The following is a 5,000-nucleotide window of genomic DNA, read 5'->3' as shown; positions in this document are numbered from 1 at the left end:
TGTTATGGCAGTATAAAATTACCTACAGCACCTGGTATTCCCAGGTGGTTTCCCATCCAAGTACTAACCAGGCCCAACACTGCATAGTTTCCAAGATCAGATGAGATTGGGCATGTCCAGTGTGGTTTGGCTGTAGGTGCTCAAATACATTAACTTTAGACCTCTTTTACTTCTTTACTCAAGTAAATTCATTGATAAGTTGAAAAAATTAAATGTAAAATGTAATAGAAAAGAATGTTTTGGCTGTATAAAATTACCTACAGCACCTGGTATTCCCAGGCGGTCTCCCATCCAAGTACTAACCAGGCCCAACACTGCATAGCTTCCAAGATCAGATGAGATTGGGCATGTCCAGTGTGGTTTGACTGTAGGTGCTCAAAAACATTAACTTTAGACCTCTTTTACTTCTTAACTCAAGTAAATTCATTGATAAGTTGAAAAAATTAAATGTAAAATGTAATAGAAAAGAATGTTATGGCTGCATAAAAATACCAACAGCACCTGGTATTCCCAGGTGGTCTCCCAACCAAGTTCTAACCAGGCCCAGCACTGCATAGCTTCCAAGATCAGACTAGATTGGGCATGTCCAGTGTGATTTGGCTATAGGTGCTCAAAAAACTTAACTTTAGACCTCTATTACTTCTTAACTCAAGTAAATTCATTGATAAGTTGAAAAAATTAAATGTAAAATGTAATAGAAAAGAATGTTATGGCAGTATAAAATTATCTACAGCACCTGGTATTCCCAGGTTGTCTCCCATCCACGTAATAACCATGCCCAACACTGCACAGCTTCCAAGATCACTGGACATTGGCCATGTCCAGTGTGGTTTGGCTGTAGTTGCCCAAAAACATTAACTTTAGACCTCTTTTACTTCTTAACTCAAGTAAATTCATTGATAAGTTGAAAATATTAAATGTAAAATGTAATAGAAAAGAATGTTATGGCAGTATAAAATTACCTACAGCACCTGGTATTCCCAGGTGGTTTCCCATCCAAGTACAATCCAGGCCCAACACTGCATAGCTTCCAAGATCAGACGAGATTGGGCATGTCCAGTGTGGTTTGGCTGTAGGTACTCAAAAGCATTACATTTAGACCTCTATTACTTCTTAACTCAAGTAAATTCATTGATAAGTTGAAAAAATTAAATGTAAAATGTAATAGAAAAGAATGTTATGGCTGTAGAAAATTACCTACAGCACCTGGTATTCCCAGGCGGTCTCCCATCCAAGTACTAACCAGGCCCAACACTGCATAGCTTCCAAGATCAGATGAGATTGGGCATGTCCAGTGTGGTTTGACTGTAGATGCTCAAAAACATTAACTTTAGACCTCTGTTACTTCTTAACTCAAGTAAATTCATTGATAAGTTGAAAAAATTAAATGTAAAATGTAATAGAAAAGAATGTTATGGCTGCATAAAAATACCAACAGCACCTGGTATTCCCAGGTGGTCTCCCAACCAAGTTCTAACCAGGCCCAGCACTGCATAGCTTCCAAGATCAGACTAGATTGGGCATGTCCAGTGTGATTTGGCTATAGGTGCTCAAAAAACTTAACTTTAGACCTCTATTACTTCTTAACTCAAGTAAATTCATTGATAAGTTGAAAAAATTAAATGTAAAATGTAATAGAAAAGAATGTTATGGCAGTATAAAATTACCTACAGCACCTGGTATTCCCAGGTGGTTTCCCATCCAAGTACTAACCAGGCCCAACACTGCATAGTTTCCAAGATCAGATGAGATTGGGCATGTCCAGTGTGGTTTGGCTGTAGGTGCTCAAATACATTAACTTTAGACCTCTTTTACTTCTTTACTCAAGTAAATTCATTGATAAGTTGAAAAAATTAAATGTAAAATGTAATAGAAAAGAATGTTTTGGCTGTATAAAATTACCTACAGCACCTGGTATTCCCAGGCGGTCTCCCATCCAAGTACTAACCAGGCCCAACACTGCATAGCTTCCAAGATCAGATGAGATTGGGCATGTCCAGTGTGGTTTGACTGTAGGTGCTCAAAAACATTAACTTTAGACCTCTTTTACTTCTTAACTCAAGTAAATTCATTGATAAGTTGAAAAAATTAAATGTAAAATGTAATAGAAAAGAATGTTATGGCTGCATAAAAATACCAACAGCACCTGGTATTCCCAAGTGGTCTCCCAACCAAGTTCTAACCAGGCCCAGCACTGCATAGCTTCCAAGATCAGACTAGATTGGGCATGTCCAGTGTGATTTGGCTATAGGTGCTCAAAAAACTTAACTTTAGACCTCTATTACTTCTTAACTCAAGTAAATTCATTGATAAGTTGAAAAAATTAAATGTAAAATGTAATAGAAAAGAATGTTATGGCAGTATAAAAGTACCTACAGCACCTGGTATTCCCAGGTTGTCTCCCATCCACGTAATAACCATGCCCAACACTGCACAGCTTCCAAGATCACTGGACATTGGCCATGTCCAGTGTGGTTTGGCTGTAGTTGCCCAAAAACATTAACTTTAGACCTCTTTTACTTCTTAACTCAAGTAAATTCATTGACAAGTTGAAAAAATTAAATGTAAAATGTAATAGAAAAGAATGTTATGGCAGTATAAAATTACCTACAGCACTTGGTATTCCCAGGTGGTTTCCCATCCAAGTACAATCCAGGCCCAACACTGCATAGCTTCCAAGATCAGACGAGATTGGGCATGTCCAGTGTGGTTTGGCTGTAGGTACTCAAAAGCATTAAATTTAGACCTCTATTACTTCTTAACTCAAGTAAATTCATTGATAAGTTGAAAAAATTAAATGTAAAATGTAATAGAAAAGAATGTTATGGCTGTATAAAATTACCTACAGCACCTGGTATTCCCAGGCGGTCTCCCATCCAAGTACTAACCAGGCCCAACACTGCATAGCTTCCAAGATCAGATGAGATTGGGCATGTCCAGTGTGGTTTGACTGTAGATGCTCAAAAACATTAACTTTAGACCTCTTTTACTTCTTAACTCAAGTAAATTCATTGATAAGTTGAAAAAATTAAATGTAAAATGTAATAGAAAAGAATGTTATGGCTGCATAAAAATACCAACAGCACCTGGTATTCCCAGGTGGTCTCCCAACCAAGTTCTAACCAGGCCCAGCACTGCATAGCTTCCAAGATCAGACTAGATTGGGCATGTCCAGTGTGATTTGGCTATAGGTGCTCAAAAAACTTAACTTTAGACCTCTATTACTTCTTAACTCAAGTAAATTCATTGATAAGTTGAAAAAATTAAATGTAAAATGTAATAGAAAAGAATGTTATGGCAGTATAAAATTACCTACAGCACCTGGTATTCCCAGGTTGTCTCCCATCCACGTAATAACCATGCCCAACACTGCACAGCTTCCAAGATCACTGAACATTGGCCATGTCCAGTGTGGTTTGGCTGTAGTTGCCCAAAAACATTAACTTTAGACCTCTTTTACTTCTTAACTCAAGTAAATTCATTGATAAGTTGAAAAAATTAAATGTAAAATGTAATAGAAAAGAATGTTATGGCAGTATAAAATTACCTACAGCACCTGGTATTCCCAGGTGGTTTCCCATCCAAGTACAATCCAGGCCCAACACTGCATAGCTTCCAAGATCAGACGAGATTGGGCATGTCCAGTGTGGTTTGGCTGTAGGTACTCAAAAGCATTAAATTTAGACCTCTATTACTTCTTAACTCAAGTAAATTCATTGATAAGTTGAAAAAATTAAATGTAAAATGTAATAGAAATGAATGTTATGGCAGTATAAAATTACCTACAGCATCTGGTATTCCCAGGTGGTCTCCCATCCAAGTACTAACCAGGCCCAACACTGCATAGCTTCCAAGATCAGACGAGATTGGGCATGTCCAGTGTGGTTTGGCTGTAGGTGCTCAAAAACTTTAACTTTAGACCTCTTTTACTTCTTAACTCAAGTAAATTCATTGATAAGTTTAAAAATGAAATGTAAAATGTAACAGAAAAGAATGTTATGGCAGTATAAAATTACCTACAGCTCCTAGTATTCCCAGGTGGTCTCCCATCCAAGTACTAACCTGGCCCAACACTGCATAGCTTCCAAGATCAGACGAGCTTGGGCATGTCCAGTGTGGTTTGGCTGTAGGTGCTCAAAAACATTAACTTTAGAACTCTTTTACTTCTTAACTCAAGTAAATTCATTGATAAGTTGAAAAAATTAAAGGTAAAATGTAATAGAAAAGAATGTTATGGCAGTATAAAATTACCTACAGCACCTGGTATTCCCAGGTGGTTTCCCATCCAAGTACTAACCAGGCCCAACACTGCATAGTTTCCAAGATCAGACGAGATTGGGCATGTCCAGTGTGGTTTGGCTGTAGGTGCTCAAACACATTAACTTTAGACCTCTTTTACTTCTTTACTCAAGTAAATTCATTGATAAGTTGAAAAAATTAAATGTAAAATGTAATAGAAAAGAATGTTTTGGCTGTATAAAATTACCTACAGCACCTGGTATTCCCAGGTGGTTTCCCATCCAAATACTAACCAGGCCCAACACTGCATACCTTCCAAGATCAGACGACATTGGCCATGTCCAGTGTGGTTTGGCTGTAGGTGCTCAAAAACATTAACTTTAGACCTCTTTTACTTCTTAACTCATGTAAATTCATTGATAAGTTGAAAAAATGAAATGTAAAATGTAATAGAAAAGAATGTTATGGCAGTATAAAATTACCTACAGCACCTGCTATTCCCAGGTGGTCTCCCATCCAAGTACTAACCAAGCCCAACACTGCATAGCTTCCAAGATCAGACGAGATTGGGAATGTCCAGTGTGGTTTGACTGTAGGTGCTCAAAAACATTAACTTTAGCCCTCTTTTACTTCTTAACTCAAGTAAATTCATTGATAAGTTGAAAAAATTAAATGTAAAATGTAATAGAAAAGAATGTTTTGGCTGTATAAAATTACCTACAGCACCTGGTATTACCAGGTGGTTTCCCATCCAAGTACAA

The 5,000-nt window shown here is 37.4% G+C and overlaps 5 non-coding genes and 14 pseudogenes across 5 annotated transcripts; all 19 read right to left on the bottom strand.

The window, feature by feature from the left end:
* Positions 1 to 19: 19 nt before the first annotated feature.
* Positions 20 to 138, bottom strand: LOC148457467 (5S ribosomal RNA). The gene has a single exon (XR_015874527.1). It is a non-coding gene; the product is annotated as a 5S ribosomal RNA (ribosomal RNA).
* Positions 139 to 254: 116 nt separating this feature from the next.
* Positions 255 to 373, bottom strand: LOC148457466 (5S ribosomal RNA). The gene has a single exon (XR_015873475.1). It is a non-coding gene; the product is annotated as a 5S ribosomal RNA (ribosomal RNA).
* Positions 374 to 489: 116 nt separating this feature from the next.
* LOC148457465 (5S ribosomal RNA) lies at positions 490 to 608 on the bottom strand (annotated as a pseudogene).
* Positions 609 to 959: 351 nt separating this feature from the next.
* On the bottom strand, positions 960 to 1,078 carry LOC148457464 (5S ribosomal RNA; annotated as a pseudogene).
* Positions 1,079 to 1,194: 116 nt separating this feature from the next.
* LOC148457463 (5S ribosomal RNA) lies at positions 1,195 to 1,313 on the bottom strand (annotated as a pseudogene).
* A 116-nt stretch (positions 1,314 to 1,429) lies between these two features.
* Positions 1,430 to 1,548, bottom strand: LOC148457462 (5S ribosomal RNA; annotated as a pseudogene).
* Positions 1,549 to 1,664: 116 nt separating this feature from the next.
* Positions 1,665 to 1,783, bottom strand: LOC148457461 (5S ribosomal RNA). The gene has a single exon (XR_015874526.1). It is a non-coding gene; the product is annotated as a 5S ribosomal RNA (ribosomal RNA).
* Positions 1,784 to 1,899: 116 nt separating this feature from the next.
* Positions 1,900 to 2,018, bottom strand: LOC148457460 (5S ribosomal RNA). The gene has a single exon (XR_015873474.1). It is a non-coding gene; the product is annotated as a 5S ribosomal RNA (ribosomal RNA).
* Positions 2,019 to 2,134: 116 nt separating this feature from the next.
* Positions 2,135 to 2,253, bottom strand: LOC148457459 (5S ribosomal RNA; annotated as a pseudogene).
* A 351-nt stretch (positions 2,254 to 2,604) lies between these two features.
* LOC148457458 (5S ribosomal RNA) lies at positions 2,605 to 2,723 on the bottom strand (annotated as a pseudogene).
* A 116-nt stretch (positions 2,724 to 2,839) lies between these two features.
* Positions 2,840 to 2,958, bottom strand: LOC148457457 (5S ribosomal RNA; annotated as a pseudogene).
* A 116-nt stretch (positions 2,959 to 3,074) lies between these two features.
* On the bottom strand, positions 3,075 to 3,193 carry LOC148457456 (5S ribosomal RNA; annotated as a pseudogene).
* A 351-nt stretch (positions 3,194 to 3,544) lies between these two features.
* Positions 3,545 to 3,663, bottom strand: LOC148457455 (5S ribosomal RNA; annotated as a pseudogene).
* Positions 3,664 to 3,779: 116 nt separating this feature from the next.
* On the bottom strand, positions 3,780 to 3,898 carry LOC148457454 (5S ribosomal RNA; annotated as a pseudogene).
* Positions 3,899 to 4,013: 115 nt separating this feature from the next.
* LOC148457453 (5S ribosomal RNA) lies at positions 4,014 to 4,132 on the bottom strand (annotated as a pseudogene).
* Positions 4,133 to 4,248: 116 nt separating this feature from the next.
* On the bottom strand, positions 4,249 to 4,367 carry LOC148457452 (5S ribosomal RNA). The gene has a single exon (XR_015873557.1). It is a non-coding gene; the product is annotated as a 5S ribosomal RNA (ribosomal RNA).
* A 116-nt stretch (positions 4,368 to 4,483) lies between these two features.
* Positions 4,484 to 4,602, bottom strand: LOC148457451 (5S ribosomal RNA; annotated as a pseudogene).
* Positions 4,603 to 4,718: 116 nt separating this feature from the next.
* LOC148457450 (5S ribosomal RNA) lies at positions 4,719 to 4,837 on the bottom strand (annotated as a pseudogene).
* Positions 4,838 to 4,953: 116 nt separating this feature from the next.
* LOC148457449 (5S ribosomal RNA) overlaps positions 4,954 to 5,000 on the bottom strand; it is a 119-nt pseudogene continuing 72 nt past the window's right edge.

Source organism: Taudactylus pleione, unplaced genomic scaffold (genome assembly GCF_031769625.1).
Source record: "Taudactylus pleione unplaced genomic scaffold, aTauple2 ptg000967l, whole genome shotgun sequence".
NCBI classification, from domain to species: Eukaryota; Metazoa; Chordata; class Amphibia; order Anura; family Myobatrachidae; genus Taudactylus; species Taudactylus pleione.
The sequence above is the reverse complement of the archived record's forward strand: the minus strand, read 5'-3'. Positions and strand labels throughout refer to the sequence as shown.